The sequence below is a fragment of the Engraulis encrasicolus genome, chromosome 12 (genome assembly GCF_034702125.1).
Source record: "Engraulis encrasicolus isolate BLACKSEA-1 chromosome 12, IST_EnEncr_1.0, whole genome shotgun sequence".
Taxonomy (NCBI): domain Eukaryota; kingdom Metazoa; phylum Chordata; class Actinopteri; order Clupeiformes; family Engraulidae; genus Engraulis; species Engraulis encrasicolus.
In genome coordinates, this window is record NC_085868.1 from 35,120,478 (window position 1) to 35,137,560 (window position 17,083).

At 43.2% G+C, this 17,083-nt stretch overlaps 2 long non-coding RNA genes across 2 annotated transcripts; one reads left to right on the forward strand and one right to left on the reverse strand.

Moving 5' to 3' along the window:
* The first annotated feature begins 319 nt into the window (after nt 1–319).
* LOC134460212 (uncharacterized) lies at nt 320–2,912 on the forward strand. The gene is made up of 3 exons (XR_010037019.1): nt 320–1,052; nt 1,684–1,731; nt 1,834–2,912. It is a non-coding gene; the product is annotated as an uncharacterized LOC134460212 (long non-coding RNA).
* Nucleotides 2,913–2,947: 35 nt separating this feature from the next.
* LOC134460214 (uncharacterized) lies at nt 2,948–4,154 on the reverse strand. The gene is made up of 3 exons (XR_010037020.1): nt 3,684–4,154; nt 3,192–3,318; nt 2,948–3,037 (listed from the first exon to the last, which is right to left on the reverse strand). It is a non-coding gene; the product is annotated as an uncharacterized LOC134460214 (long non-coding RNA).
* Between the last annotated feature and the right edge of the window lie 12,929 nt (nt 4,155–17,083).

The window sequence follows — 17,083 nt, forward strand, 5'->3', positions numbered from 1 at the left end:
TTTGCAAATTTCCAAATTCGATGGAGAAAATGACCCATACACATTGGGACAAGGTTAATATAACCTTTGTACAATACAACAGTTATCACATAACCGTCAATGGAGGATATACATACTTGTGTGCTTTTATAGATGCCACCATTTTTTTTTAAATGTATTTTTTTATGGGCTTTCTCGCCTTTGTTTTTGATAGGACAGTGAAGAATGAAGTGAATCGAATGTGGAGAGATAGAGACGGGGTAGGGATGGCAAATGACCCAGGCCGGATTCAAACTCTTGGTGCAACCCTTGTAACCTGATTTACACCATCTGGCTGCGTTCGGCTACGTCACGCGGGGGCGTTCCCATGCCTCACTACCCCATCTGAATAGCAGTGAGACCGCTGGAGTTGGAAAATGTGTACAGCCAATCATGAATCGCGGGTGGGATTTTGAATGGATGGGCGGAGTTATGGGCGGATGTGATGTAAAGCATTAGCGACAGCAGTGTAGTCTTCACTTCACAACAAACATGGCAGCGCGCTGTAGTACTAGTACTCAGTGCGCTGAAATGGATTCGGCTATTTCCACGGTATTGTCTTGTATTCCAAATGTTCAGGCATTGAAATACGAACAAATGACGGCGCTTAAGGCGTTTGTTGGCGGCGAGGATGTGTTTGCGTTTCTTCCGACCGGATTTGGCAAAAGTTTGAGCTGGCTCCACTGGTCGCTAAAGCCGCTGTGAGATGGACACTCCCAACTGAGCTCTAGGAGACGTTCTATCCCACCCGATTATATTTCACGTGCTAAAGCAATGGGGAAAGTGCAGGATCCAATCTTTACTGTGGTGTTCCCCCTGGCTGCGTTAATGGAGGACCAAGTCAGAGAGGCTGGAAATCTAACGGGTATGGAACTGGGAGGAAGACATCCTTCAGGGACGTTGCCAGGCCAGCCGGTCTTCGGTAGCCCCGAGTCGTGGCTGAAGGACAAATGACTGACCATGCTATCCTCAGACCTCTACCAGAAGAATCTACTGGGCATCGTTGTCGATGAGGTTCACGTCACCTACAAATGGTAAGTTTAAGCATCTACTGTTGATGAACCTGATGCATTTTTTCCATTTATGAAGCACAGGCATGTGCATTGCGTTTGGTTGTGAGTTCACATTCTGGCCTTCTAGGTTTATCGTAGTTTACTTGTAGACTAATCTTAACTTGGACATGTATCGTCACAGTCTTGGTCATAACTTTGTATTATGTCTCTGTTAGTTTCGTCATGTTTTCCCCCTGTGATGTTCAAAAAACTCCGTTAACTCTGCTGTACACATTGTCCGTGTAAATATTACATTGTCCTTGTAAAAACAATGGTGTTGGTTCTCCCCTCCCCCAACTGTGCCCGATGCATACTGTAGTGTACAGACATTTGCTTTGCGTTTGTTTGTGACTGTGAGTTGACATTCTGGTCTTGAAAAATGACTTGGCAAACGTGTGAAATGGTTGATATCGTTTGCTGCCGTCTTTCATTGTATTTCGTGGTGTGCGAAACTGACATTCAAAGGGTTTCACTATGCTAAACAAGCTACCCAGTAGAATGGGTTGACCAGTTTGTGTGAGCTGCTTATGTTACACAGACTCAACACGTTACAAATTTGCCCATGTTCAATATCTGCTGTATTGTATAAACTGAGCTCTTCTCTGACCACCAGGAATGAAAGGCCTTCCTGCTCAGTTGGGAGAACGTCACAGCAAAGAAGGTGAGTCACTCTTGTAAATAAGTAGGCCTGCACCGATTGTCATTAGGAGGAAAAGTGTGGTTGTCTAGTATACCTGTTAACATCATGCACCATGTCTTTCAGACATGCCTGTCATGGCTTAAATGGCATCTGCAGTCACAGAAGATGGGACACAGAGAGCTGCTACATATGGAGAGAGTGCCATTCAACAGTGAGCCCACCCAACAGGACAGTTTGCACTAGGTTGGATCACAGCTTATTGAAGAAACATGAGAAGAGCATTAGTCCCTATATCTTTGATCGAACATATAATAGTACATAACCAACAACCTTCCTGTTTTCAAAGTGTTGCATGTGCAGGGAATCCCAGGTTATGTTGATTAAAAGGATGAGTATTTTGACAGTGAAACACCACAGCGTAGTAGCTGGCAGTGCTTTGCCGCAACCTCGTACATGCTGTTGTACAAATGTGTATGAATGACTGTTTTTGCATAGAAGAACTGTAAATAAAATTACACATTTGAAAACTGTTGCCATGTTTTTTTCTTTGAGCAGCAATGATTAAAAAAATTTAAAGAAGGAAGAAGTATTGTAGACTGTTTAGTGTTGAGCACAGTTTAATTTACTTCAAGTGACAACATACCTTAACCTTTTTTATATGCATTCACAGAAAGGCAACAGAATCTTATGGGAAAAAAAGTTGCACTGGGTTATTTTATATACACTACTTACATACACAAATTATTTACATACATTATTACAGTACATGCATTTACTCCACCAATTTTATATTAGTCTTGGCGCTCTTTCAATTTAGCTTTGATCCTGCGCCACAGGTTACTGCTTTTGCGATTTATCAGAATGTCATGACTAGATGGGGGGGTGAAAACAACTCAGCCTCTCTGAAAATATCCTCTGTGTGACTAGCAACATAATGTGCTCCAGTGTGCATTTGTCTGTCTGTTCACCATGATTTTCTGCAGTCCAATAGACATGCTGGTCCAATCTGCTGTTTGTTTCAGTGAGACCGGGACAACTATGTTCTAAAAATGACTTCAAGTTGTTAAGGTGCTGTGGGCTAAGCGATGCGAAAGAGTGAAATTTACCTGCAGAATTACGAGCAGTGCGCTGTGGGCACACTGTGGCTAAAGGCCTTGTAAAAATATCAAATCTACAGTATAGTTATACGTCTCCCTCCTGGACTGCATGTGGAACATGGCATTTGTTGACATACCACCCGGGCCACTACCGGATGTAGCCTGTTCCTTTTTTTTCCCCTCTTCAGAGCCCATGGTTATGTGGTCAGGTATGAAGCCGTCAGGGATATCTGTTGACACATTTAAAAAGATAGATAATGCAAAATGTGCAGTATGGTTAGCTTAGATGTAATCTTGCAAAGCCAATATGTACAGACTGTCATGGCACCAGCTTTAACTGGGGGCATACATTTGTTGTAATGTAAATCTTTGTTCCAGAGGTACCTGACACTTAATGAAGCCCCTAGGTGCTCCATGGCTGCCACCAGGAAGAGAGCTGTTATGTTGTTCCTCACACCGTCTTCGTACCCATTGAATGCAGCATGTTTGGCCCTGCTTTGCATTTCTGCATCTGTGAGAAGGGGACTTGTTGTTAATGATGGTGATAGTTTGTAATACAGTGCAAGCAGACACTTTTACACATCTCTGTCGTTGGACATGTGCGTAGGTTACAATCCCAGCGAGGTTATAAAGAAATCAAAGAAATAAAAGAATCAATAAATCAAATAAAAGTGAAACAATCATATTGCATGTGTGCCTAGATAGCAATGTAAACAGTAAACCATTTAGATTAGCATAGAGGCTAAGAGGAAGATGCCCTGACGCCAATCATATCCAATAACAATATTGACATATGTATGGATGAACAATTGTCATATTGTGCTTGCGCACGACTTCAGAGCAACCATTGCATCAAGATTCAAGATGTTGACTTACCGTACGTACCTTGAGAACGCTGGGTTAAATTACAGCAGGCATTTCAGGCATGCGACAGGATTTTTCGGAGAAGTTTCACAAGTTTCGATCAAGTTCAGCTGGGCGCTGGTTTACCCTTTCTCGTAGGGAAGTTCTTCAAATATCCATGGGCGGTTGCAGATATTACCATTTGTCCTTAGATATCCCCTGCACATAGGGCAATGTTCGTTTATAGAAAGTTTACTCCGTTTACTTCCAGCCGCCGCCATGTTTGTTGTGATGAAAAGTCTTGCCTCCTGCGTGGTGTCGCTGTGAACTACGTCACGGATTGAGTCAACGGGAGTGGCTGAAATGGCGTGTCAGTCAAAATGACGGACAGATTCTTAATCCAATCACATGCAAGAGTTTTGAAAAAAATGGTTCATTTGGAAGAGCGTCGGTTGGGGGCAGGTCCCAGATGTATATGCGAAAGCATATCAGATGGTAGGAATCAGGTAACAACCCTTGGGCATGCAAGCCCAAATGTGGAGGGCTTATCGCACTGCGCCACAGCGGGCCCCCCCTCCAGGATGCCACCATTTTTTCAAGGCATTTGCTATGCATTCAGGGAAATTGTTCAAACCCCTCCTTTTGGAGTCTGCCTCTGGAAAATCTCCACCTGAAGGGGTAGACCACTCCCCCACTTCCACCTACCCTTCTGCCTTAACGCCAAATGAGACACCCCTACCCCTTCACATCAACGCCCAAAACGGAGGGGAAGGGGAAAGGGTTGAAGGGGTAGTCGCTAAGGAATGAAATAGGATTCAGCCTATGTAAGCGCCTTATAGGCAAGCTGGATAGGGGTTGGAGGATTCAGTTTATCCTGGGCCCTTTGGGACCCATGTCTCTCTAGGTATATTGGCAGCACCAGGCTAGTTCACAGAGAACATTCTACAGTAAACAGAGAAACAGCACATCAGTCAGAAATCTTCTGTCAATAGAGAAACTCCACCCTAGTAAACACGTTGGACAAAGCATAACATGGTGAGTGTGAATAATTTCACATTATCACTTTAACAATTTCACTGTATTACCTTATCAAATTTACCTGAAAGAACACACAGGAAACAAAGGTAGCATTTAAAATCTGCGAGCAGCTCGGGGGTCTCGCACTCACAGGAAATGGTTACATGGTTTCTTGCGAGCCCGAGTCTACCAACAGTGGGCTAGGCCTGGGTATTGATTGACCATTTTCGGTTCCGGTTCCATTTCCGGTTCCTTCGTTTCGGTTCCGGTACCAGAACGGTTCCATTTTCGGTTCCTAGAAACCTGCAGTTACCCAAAGTGGCCAGTAGATGGCGTAACGGGTCTGTAAATCATGAGTTTCCCTGCCTGCCACAAGGCGGAGCTCCTCGTGACTTAAGCAATGGCGGGTTAAAGGCATTTAATTCTATACAGCATTCATGAATAATTGCATGCTGCAAGTTGTCCTCTCTGCATGGCTTGGCAAGTAGGCTATATTAAACGGTTTTGATACTGATAAATGTACTCATGTCTGATTAAAATTGTTCTGCTGTACGGTGCAACTTCACTTCTGGTACCAATCCTATGTCAAGCGTGCCTGACATGATTTTTTAATGTAGCCTACGCTACCCAGTGCTTTTCTACTAGGTACTGCAGAACTGTTCTAACACAACTAGGCTTCATAAATAGGCTATTCATGAAACTTGACGGGGTCTCGATGGTGCTGTCTCGCACGCATTTCCATAGGCTACAGGTAGCCTACTAGAACTGGGCCGTATGATCAGCTGCTGCAAGTAGCCGCGACAACACTGTGCTTTCACGCCATGGTGAATCTAAGCTAAAGAGTCCTAATCTAAACGATATATAGGCCTAAATATATATATATATATAACCATCGCCTTCTCTTACAGACATGTGTTAGGGCTTGTTCGAAAGCTGAGATTCTTAGCTTTTTACAGTTTTTTACGGCACGTTTTTATGTTCTTTCAATCAAAAGTTATTGAACTGTAAGCGGCCGCTGTTGCAAGTGAAAAAATAGCGCTTCCCAACCATTTTTTTAATCTCGTCATTTTTTTCCTAACAGCCAGCGATCTCCTTAACCTAGACCTACAGACATGTGTTAGGGCTTGTTCGAAAGCTGAGATTCTTAGCTTTTTACAGTTTTTTACGGCACGTTTTTATGTTCTTTCATTCAAAAGTTATTGAACTGTAAGCGGCCGCTGTTGCAAGTGAAAAAATAGCGCTTCCCAACCATTTTTTTAATCTCGTCATTTTTTTCCTAACAGCCATCGATCTCCTTAACCTAGACCTACAGACATGTGTTAGGGCTTGTTCGAAAGCTGAGATTCTTAGCTTTTTACAGTTTTTTACGGCACGTTTTTATGTTCTTTCAATCCACAGTTATTTAACCTTAAGCGGCCGCTACTTCAAGCCTAAACAATGGCGTTATTATCCAGCCTGATAGAGAGGAAATCTTTTTTTCTCGCTGTGTTCTTTGTTCCCTCGAATTAAACCGACGGTCTAGGCTACATTTGTGCGTCCCCAACACAAGACCAGTTCTTTCTAAGTTAGCTCTTTTCATGGAAAAACATGTTTCCAAGGAGTCAGAGACATCTTCCTGAAGAGTCGAGGTCATGGTTGAGGTTGACGGTATAGCATAGTTGAGGTTGACAGTGCCGTTGTAAAGATGCTGCAACTCCGCACGCAAGTTAATCGAATGCAAGAGCAGGTGTTTGAACAGGTTGGATGTATTGCCATTCTTGCATGATAGCCTATTAGTTTATCGCAGATAGGCTATTGCAGCGCGCTCCTTCCTTATCTACTTTCCTGAAATATAGCCACGCTTTCGACGGCATGTTTTTGTTTCTCAATAGTACAATCAGCTGGTTGAATATCAGCATGTCTTATCAATCGTTTAAATGAGGTGCGAAACGGGAAGAGGAGGAGCGTGGTCAGTTTGTGACACTTGTGGCCGCGTGCTTAAACACACATTTGATGGCTCTGACAGTCAGACTTCAGGAACCGAAACGTGGAACCGACAGACAAGGCACGTTTCGATTCCAAGTAGAACCTTAGCTTTTAATTCGGTTCCATCAAAGAATTGAATTTCGGTACCCAGTCCTAAGTGGGCTAGGCCTTTATTATCTCATTCTAACAAGTAATTTTCCTATCATGCATATGTAAAACATAATATGATGAACATATATGGTCCCGTCTTCCCCCGGTTCCGTGATGGGCTCGTAGTGGCGTCTGGCATGTGACGGATAGCTTTTACCAGCCTAAACAGGTCATAGTTCAACTCCAAACAGGACGAGAAAGGCAGAGATATTTTCCTTGTGGACCAGAGATGTCACATAACTCAGAGCAAAGGAGAGGGAGAGAGCGAGACAGACAGAGAAAGAGGAAAGAGAGAAAGAATAACAGAGGATACCAAAGTATAACCAATAAACTCCTAACGAAAGGTTACACTTTTATCACATTGTATATTTTCAATAATACATGTATAAATTTATTAACATAATTCCCTCCTCTTGAAAATATAATCATTATCACTAAACAATCACCATGGCTTTTACGCATGGTGTGTAGAATGAAAATTTTCAAATATAAAGGTTAGAGTTGTTCAGTTATTCAGAACCATTACACTGCGTTAGTCTGCTCCATATTAGTTATTAACAGTTCCAAATTGTCTCAGTTCTTAAACAAGGCTGTACCCATGCTTGTCCAGGAAACGTCCTTCTCAAAGTCAGCAGTTTTCTTTTTTTTTTCATCCATTGGAATCATTCTGATGGCACACGTGCATCTGCATAGACAACGCAGAGCGTCACTTTGAATCAGACACTATAAAGATCTGTCATCCAGACAGAAGCACAAATACCTCCCCAACCTCGTTGTGGGCAAAGGTTTCAACTTGTCTGACCAGTAGACTCCTTTAATAACCAGGGTTACTGCTGAGAGAGAGAAGTGTCGATTTCCTGCCAATCACCTAGGTCAACATAAATATTTAAGTTCTGGACCAGCAGCTTTCACATGAGCATAGGGAGCAACTAAGGCATTCCTAAAAGATTTTAAATTGGTATAGCGTAGTCAAAACATCTATGGTGTCATTCTAATCACATAAAATTAGGAACAAAATCATACCTATGTTTCGAATATACACAATGTTAAAAGAAAATCATTATTTCTTGTTCTCTCAATGAAGTCTTAAACACACATAAGCCATGTATGACAGGTACACGTAATATTCACTTCATCATCAGTGTCTATCAATCATCTTCGGATTTGTATCCACTCTCAAAGTCCATGTTCATAGAAAATGTCCAACTTGTAAGGAAAAACACAGTCTCACACTTGCATTCTCCATTGGCTCCTTGCTCACCAGTACTGAGACGGACGGTATGTAAACATGCAGTCCCTTTTGATGCAACCAGTCAGCTCTCTCCACTCCAAGTCTTAACGTGCAACCAGGGAAGCTGACAAGGGGGGACAAAGGGAACAGTTGCCCCGGGCCCTGGGAGAAGGGGGGGCAGAATTGGGTCCTCTCTACATTGCGGGTGAGGGGGCCCTTTCAGATGACTTTGTCCAGGGCTCAGCCAAATCTGTCAGCGGTCCTGCGTGCAACTCGGGACTTTTCCTGCTGAAAATGAAGAAGAGCGAAAAGTATTCTACTCTAAACATTTATCATTCTCAATGTGTTTCTAAATATGGTTAGTGAAATCAACATTGTTGTAAGTAAGCTTAAATGTGTTAGTTTAGGTTAGGTTAGGTTAGGGGTGAAGTTTCAGAACAAGATCTCATTTAACATGCATTTGTTTGATGCACTATTCATTAATTTGAGGAGTAGCACATTTCAAAAACAGTCATTATTCCATGTGCTTTAAAGAATTACCAAACAAAATAAAACATGATGCATAAAACATCTGTAAATATCCTAAAATGTCTCTCCTGTTTGAGGCATGTGTCATCCACATGACTCAATAACACTGAAGTCATACCTAAACAGGCTTTGAGCACAGTAAACGAGGAGGATAATTGTTAACACAAATCAAACCAAGTTGGAGAGAAAATAAAAACAAAATACAGCATAACCCAGAAAGTTGTAAACCAAATAAAAAATTTAAAAAGTAAAACACAAACACTTCCAAACACCCTGCACCCTCCATCACAGAGGTGCATACATCAATACAGGAAAAGGCAAACACAGTCAGCAATGTGCCGCACAGAAAGAAGCGCTCAGTGGGCATCTTAACCACACACAGACAGTAACCAGGAGACGGGTGCAGCTGGAACAGAGAAGAGAGCTATAAAATAAAAAACAAACAAAAACCCATGTCACCAGTGCCGACAAAACAAAACCCAAACATTGTCGCATAACCAATACTTGAAATAAAATAGACAGCACTATTACATGAGGACAACATTTATCAAAAGTACAACAAAATGATGAAAAACAACTTTACTACATCCAGTAAAGCCCTGAAAATACTCCATGCATAGCAGAGTGGACCTGACGTCAATTAGTCAAGAAATGAATTATCAACTGTGGACTGCAATTGCATAACTACACCACTGGGAGAACCTCCCCAGAGGTAATAACCAGTACACCAAGGCACAACAGGTTCGGATAGATATGCACAGAGACGTTCCCTTTTGTTGACATAAAAAAAGTATTCGATGTACTGACACAAAACATAAAACAAATCACAAAATACTCTGAACTGGCCGTGCCGCTGAAATAAAAAGGAAGGGGGAAATCCAGAGTGTCTGCCCTAAATATTGCAGGAGTGCGTAAACACTCCGGACAGCCATCTAAATAGACGGGAAGGGAGGAGGCGGCCAGCACGACACAAACCAAAGAAAACAAACAAACAGAAAAGAATGTAAATATATATATATATATATATATATATATGTTTGGGCAAAACAGCGATGGGCCAACTGCCCATGGTGAATTGAAATGATCAGACCCTCGGCGACACTCTCCTCACAACATGACAGGGCGAGAGGAGGTAGAACAGTTCGGATAACAGGGTCTGTCCAACTTAAACACAGACAAAAGGGACGTGGCCAGGGTGCTTGTCCACGCGTAACCGGACCTCAGCACAGACCACAAAGGCAGAGGTTAAACCCCCCCATAGACACTCAAACACCGGGAGAGCTCTAAAAGCCTTCTATTTCGGGGGTTTGTTAAAAAAAAACCTTGGCCTAGTCGCCACTAACTAATTAGGCACTCAGTGGCCAAGCGTACAGCGTACTACAGCAAGACTGGGGGACACATTGTCTGGTGAACTGCACGGTTCAACCCGTTACACACAAATGGACAGAATCGGCACATGGAAAACAACAAGCATGCAACATAAAATGTAAAAATATAAAGCGACCTTGGGTTCCTTGAAAGGCGCTATATAAAACCAAGTTATTATTATTATTATTATTATAAAATTACTACAGCCACAGACATAGTTGGCTAGTAGTTAGGTCTGCATTAAACACTTCGCAACAGAACCAAACATATTGGCATGCAGTTCTCACTGTCGGTGTTCATGAGGTCATGGTAGATGTAGGGGCTTAGCTCAACTCCCGTCAGTGAGGACAGCGCACTTAAAACAGGGAGAGAAAAAACAAAGTACGGGAACACGCCATCAAAACACAACACACAATACATCAAACTGGCAACACAAACCACCTTGCTGTCCACATCGTTACAACTAATAAGATAGGATGAGATTTGTCCTCACATAAACCTGTGGCACATAACCACTTTTAAAAGCAATAAAATTAAGTCATAACTGCGTCTCATAATATTTTGAAAGAAGTAGGCTTAGGCCTATATAAAATGTAAGGTAAAATCTCACCCAACTTGTACATTTAGACATAACCAACCATAAACCATCCTTAAAGCAAAATAAAACCCAGACAGAGTCAAACAAAACTGACAAATAAAATAAAATAAATAAATCACAGTTGGGAGATAGCAAAAACAAACCAACTGCTTTAATGACCAGACAAGTGAGTCCAGTTAGGTAAACCCAACTTACGGCACAGTCGAGGTAGAACCCAGTGTGAAGAAGCGCCTTCATGCACACCGGACCTCCAGCGACATCCAGTAACAGTCATTGAAAAGTTAAGTACCACAGTACTGCAGGATAATGACATAACACAGTGTCGTGATCAATGCATCACAAAGTCAGTAGTGTCGTTCAGGTAACAGGAAAGTCATGACACTATGTCTGAACGGATTAAAAGAAAAGGGGAAAGAAAACAGAATAATCCCTCAGAAAAGCATAGACCTACGTTCAAACCAGTATAAAAACTCCAAAATAACCACACAAAAAAAACAAACAGATTCATTAGGGCTTATGAAACATGTGAAAGTTTCAAAGACTACTCAAAATTAAATGGTCTTGGCTTCTAGAAAGTTGCAGGTTCACAATAGCCTTGGTCTCATTAGCCGCGCTTCAGCGGCCCGGGGCCGCCCGGGGCTCAGGAGAGTGGCCGGCTCGGAGCTGCCGGCCCGGGCCATTTTTTGCCTGATCGGACTCATAGCCGACCCCAGGCACATTCAGGTACACGCCTTGTTTGTGAAACGTCAGTCGGGCACAGCCCACTTTCGCCCCAAATCACAGAAGGACAACAACAGAACAACGACAAAGAAGGAGAATAAGAGCAAACTCTGCTGGAGCAGGTCGCCGTTTGGCTCGTAGCCTACGGACAAAGACGACAAGAACTGCAAAGAAAATGGCTTGCCTTTCAAGAACAGTTTTATTACATGGCAAAGTTGTCGATTCAGAAGCTGTATCGGACGCAGCGCATGTTAAGAACACAAAGACGCATGAAAATACGAGCAGCTCGACAACTGAGAGTGAACAGAAGGAGACGTGCGAACATGCCCAGTTAATCCCCCCAATCGCGCACAGAAGCATGAGCCCCGGACATAGCGAGACATGAATGTGCAGGTAATTGAATAAGTTACCATGTGAAAGGAGACCAAATCCCTGAGACATAGCACCTTCATCAGTTGCTATAGAAAATTATGAGCCCCGGACATAGCGACACACCCCCTCGTTGCGGCGTGCCACCTGTCTATTCATTCATGTTATTTCCATCCATTTGACATTAAAGCCCTTGTGTAAATTTCAAACTGTGTTTGGCGATCAGTCTGAAACGTGCGATATAGCCTACCAGACCTTCGGCGATAATAGCGCAAAAGCTAAATAAGCCGACATAAATGTCATGTGTGAGTATTTGTGAGACACTTTTTATTGGTGTCCAGTGGAAAGCATGCCAAATCACGATAATGGCACAAGAGTTGGCGGCTAAAAGCAGAAAAAAGCCGACATGACTTAGCTATGACATCCCAAGTTTAAGTGTAGTGGTGCCCATGATCCGATAACAACAAAAAAGTTATGTTGACTAAATAACTTTAAAAACACAAACAGAAGTGCCAAGGTTGCATCTTATGAAATTATGCCATAAGAAAGCCAAACACCCCAAACTAATGCTTAACCATAATTTGCCCAGAATTTAGCGATAAGTCCCCCATGCAGCCACACAGAGGTTGACCCCGCCTCCGAGCCTCGGCGGTGCTTGCTGGCCCATCGAATTCGACGGGCCAGGGAAATCGGCCCTTAGCCCCACAACCTGGCCCGGCGGCCATCTTTAGCACCTAGCCCCCTTTTGATGAGATCACCGTCAGCCCCCTTTTGTCCGGGCCAGCCCGGGGCTGGCCCTGCAATGAGACCAAGGCTAATGAAAGTTCACAAACAAAAACAAATACATTGTGGAAAAAATGTATAAAAACAAAATGAAAAGAACAGAATGACAAACCACCATGTCGCCACATACCATCATATGCGACAGAACAAAAATGGTCCCCAAAAATAACTTTGCAGTAAATAAAAACACATACCCATTGTTTTGCTGTTTATACTCAGGAAAGTCAAATGTCTCTCGGACATTCTGGAGGATCACACCAACACGGACCAGACCGTCCTTCACTAGACGTCACAATCACTCATTCTTTACGTGCACTCAGTGAGGCAAATCACTCACATACACAACCCGGAGAGTGACACACACCCACACACACAGCATTCACACAGCCGGCATTCAAACATAAACAAACATGGACATGGACATGGACACAAACATGAACATGGGCCCATTGAGACAAACAGAGACATACAGACAGGTAGCCTAACCTATCAATTTAGAAAAAGTGTTAAGTTATGTCACACTCACTGCTCATTGACGAAGTGGAAGGGATATTTCGCAAGTTATCGCCATTGCCAGATAACTTCCACTGCGACAAGAGCAAATTGGGTGCACACTAGAGATTGGACAAATCAGTTCTAAAAATAATTTAGAAAAAAAAAAAACTTTCATCAATTTTGAAAAAACAAAACAGAAAGATGTCCAACTATTACCGTACGACCTGCAGTTCTAAATTAAACACTGAGAAGTAAAATAGCCCTGCATTTCGGGGAAGCATCCTCTGTCTGAATTATGACAAAATTTTGAAAAGTTAAATTCTAATTGCAGAGGTTTAAAATTGCCATAAACAGAATTTGTTCAGTATCCAACTATTACTTTACACATTCAGCTAACAGCCAACTGCGGGGAAGTAGGCTACTGCTCATTCTCTGATATGCAATAAATTAAACCGTTCGTATGATGAGAACCCATTGTCTTGTAACAAAACAAGGACAGAATTCGGACAGGCTACCTACAGGTTCCAAATACAGGTAATTTCCCATGCTACATGGCAAAATTCCCGGAGACAACGCTCTATAAACAGGACATTTCCCATGCTACATGGCAAAATTCCCGGAGACAACGCTCTATATACCGGTATGCTTGCCTGAAAAGGACTCACGTATATTACAGCCTGAAAAGGACTCACGTATGTTACAGCCTACAGGACTTACAGCGTCAAGCCTAGGTCTTGATGCCCAACCAGCTACTAGCCAGGACTTAAGTAGTTCAAACTACTTACGCACGTCTGCATAATGCCGTCAAGCCCCGGTCCTGGAGGAAAGATCAGTGCTCAGCCTTCGAGATCCACGGCTCTAACGTGGTGCGCACACTCTTCAGCATCAACAATGACCTGTCACCCCAGGAACGAGCTATCCTGGCAAAAATTTAGAAATAAAAAATCCAAATCCATACTACCTCTATCCCGTGGGTCCCAGTTGGTTCTTTTACTCAGTCAGTCGTCGCTGAATATGAAGGCGTAGTGAGGCAAAGTCACCTATTTCAGGGTCCCGGGTGAAAACTTGGAGTCCAGTGCGTCGTTACGTCTTCATATATCAGGGAGGACAATTATTTGAGGTTGGCTATCGAAGGACCAAAACATGTGAATAATTTCACATTATCACTTTAACAATTTCACTGTATTACCTTATCAAATTTACCTGAAAGAACACACAGGAAACAAAGGTAGCATTTAAAATCTGCGAGCAGCTCGGGGGTCTCGCACTCACAGGAAATGGTTACATGGTTTCTTGCGAGCCCGAGTCTACCAACAGTGGGCTAGGCCTTTATTATCTCATTCTAACAAGTAATTTTCCTATCATGCATATGTAAAACATAATATGATGAACATATATGGTCCCGTCTTCCCCCGGTTCCGTGATGGGCTCGTAGTGGCGTCTGGCATGTGACGGATAGCTTTTACCAGCCTAAACAGGTCAAAGTTCAACTCCAAACAGGACGAGAAAGGCAGAGATGTTTTCCTTGTGGACCAGAGATGTCACATAACTCAGAGCAAAGGAGAGGGAGAGAGCGAGACAGACAGAGAAAGAGGAAAGAGAGAAAGAATAACAGAGGATACCAAAGTATAACCAATAAACTCCTAACGAAAGGTTACACTTTTATCACATTGTATATTTTCAATAATACATGTATAAATTTATTAACATGGTGACAGTATGTCTGTGTTTGATTATTGTGTGCCGTTGAACAGATTGAACCAGTTCGAATGCCAACCGTTGGTTCCACAGCTTTGTGACTGGTGGAGTTCCAGAGTGTGCTTTCATGTTATGCAGCAGTCTGGCTTGCCATGGTAGAAAAACAGGACAGTAGTGAGAAATCCCAACATGATATCATCTTACATCACTGTTAAACTCTCTGACCAGGCGGCAATATTTGTCGCCAAAGGTAGGCCCTCTGTGTAAACAAACTGCCACTTAACTTAAAAAAACAAGCCCTCGCTGCAACATGACATCACTGACAGTTAGGTTTACCTTAGGGCCAAAGTGCGGCGCACTGCTCTGCCAACATTTGATTCCATGGTGTTCGATACAACCCTGTACACCGGTGGAGATGTCTGTGGATGTCTGGATATCTGTGCTGGTGGGTTGTATAGAAAACAGTGGAGTCACACTTTGGCAGAACCAGTGTTCTTAGCCCTTATAGGGGCTAGGTCCACAGTAGTTGACTGCAACATGCTGCGTATACTGTACCTTTGGCATGTGGCAAGGGTGAGACTGCATTGGAAATCTACAGTAAAGCGAAATCAGGACTTCAGAGAGAAATGTACAGTGGAACAAAGCACTCGACAGTGAAGAAGATAAGAGCAGCACCAGCACCTGCACCTGCACACCGCACAAGTGAATCCTGTCAGATCAGAGAAGGAACAAGGAACTACAAAGCTCAAGGCTCACAATGTAACACACACACAGACACACGAATACACACACGCACGCACGCACGCACAAACGCACGCGCGCGCGCACACACACATACACACACACACACACATAAATAATTAAGGCACCCATTGGCATACACCAACTACACACACACACACACACACACACACACACACTCACACACACACACACACACACACACACACACACACACACATACACACACACACACACACACACACACACACACACACACACACACACACACACACACACACAACCATTCCACCAGCAGCCACGTATGATAAAACTGACCATGTTCAGCTTTGAAATGACAAGTGGACAGCAGGGGAAAGGAAAACAGAGACAGGGAACGGATAAGAAAGAAAGGGAAAGAGATGGGTTTGAGAGAGAGATGGAGAGATGAGAGAAAGGATAAAAAAGTATAGGTGAGATGTTTGCTTTGGCCAATTAATGTATGTACTGTACATGCTCTAGGGGTTGGAGTTTGTATGCTTAGTTGCTTACTGCTCTGTCCCTCTAAATACCACACACAGTCTCCATGCCAGCAGAGATATCTTACGACCTTATTGTGTGTGCGCGTGTGTGTGTGTGTGTGTGTGTGTGTGTGTGTGTGTGTGTGTGTGTGTGTGTGTGTGTGTGTGTGTGTGTGTGTGTGTGTGTGTTCGGGTGCACGTGTACGTGTGTGCTTCTGTGTGTGTGTGTGTGTGTGTGTGTGCATGTGTGTGTGTGAAGATAACTTTGAGTCGCTTTGGACAAAAGTGTCAGCTAAGTGTAATGTAATGGTTGGTTATATGGTGTTTTGTGGAGCACCAAGTAAGTTTGCGATGCCACAAAAAGCCTAGAGGTGGCTCTGGACTGAGTTCACTTCAGAACATGTGCAGGTCAGCACATGAGTGTGTGTGTGTGTGTGTGTGTGTGTGTGTGTGTGTGTGTGTGTGTGTGTGTGTGTGTGTGTGTGTGTGTGTGTGTGTGTGTGTGTGTGTGTGTGTGTGTGTGTGTGTGTGTGTGTGTGTGTGTGTGTGTTTGTGTGTTGTTGTTGTTTTTGTAACCCAGTGGGTGTCTTTATAATTTATTTATGTGTCAGCTTTGCCATGGTGTGTGTGTGTGTGTGTGTGTGTGTGTGTGTGTGTGTGTGTGTGTGTGTGTGTGTGTGTGTGTGTGTGTGTGTGTGTGTGTGTGTGTGTGTGTGTGTGTGTGTGTGTTTTGTTTGCGTGTTTGTATGATTGCATTATTATTCACAATGACACCAAAGGCACAGCTTGTTTATTTTGATTAAGAGCGCCTCTGTGCTCCAAGACTAACACTCCTTTCAACATGGATCATGTACTGTATGTGTGCATCTGTATGTGTGCATCTCTGTGTGTGTGTGTGTGTGTGTGTGTGTGTGTGTGTGTGTGTGTGTGTGTGTGTGTGTGTGTGTGTGTGTGTGTGCATCTCTCTGTGTGTGTGTGTGTGTGTGTGTGTGTGTGTGTGTGTGTGTGTGTGTGTGTGTGTGTGTGTGTGTGTGTGTGTGTGTGTGTGTGTGTGTGTGTGTGTGTGTGCGTGCGTGTGTGTGCATATGTGCATGTTTGTATGTATTTCACTTTCAGGATGTGTGTAATTTTCAAATAAAAGAAAGCCTGGTGCTGTGCCTTGAATAAATGAGTTTGGAGTTGATATTTTTTTCCAGCACTGCTTGCCTGCGCGTGACAATTAATGTTCATGCCAGAAAGTTATTCAGCCAAATCAGAGAGCATTTAGAAG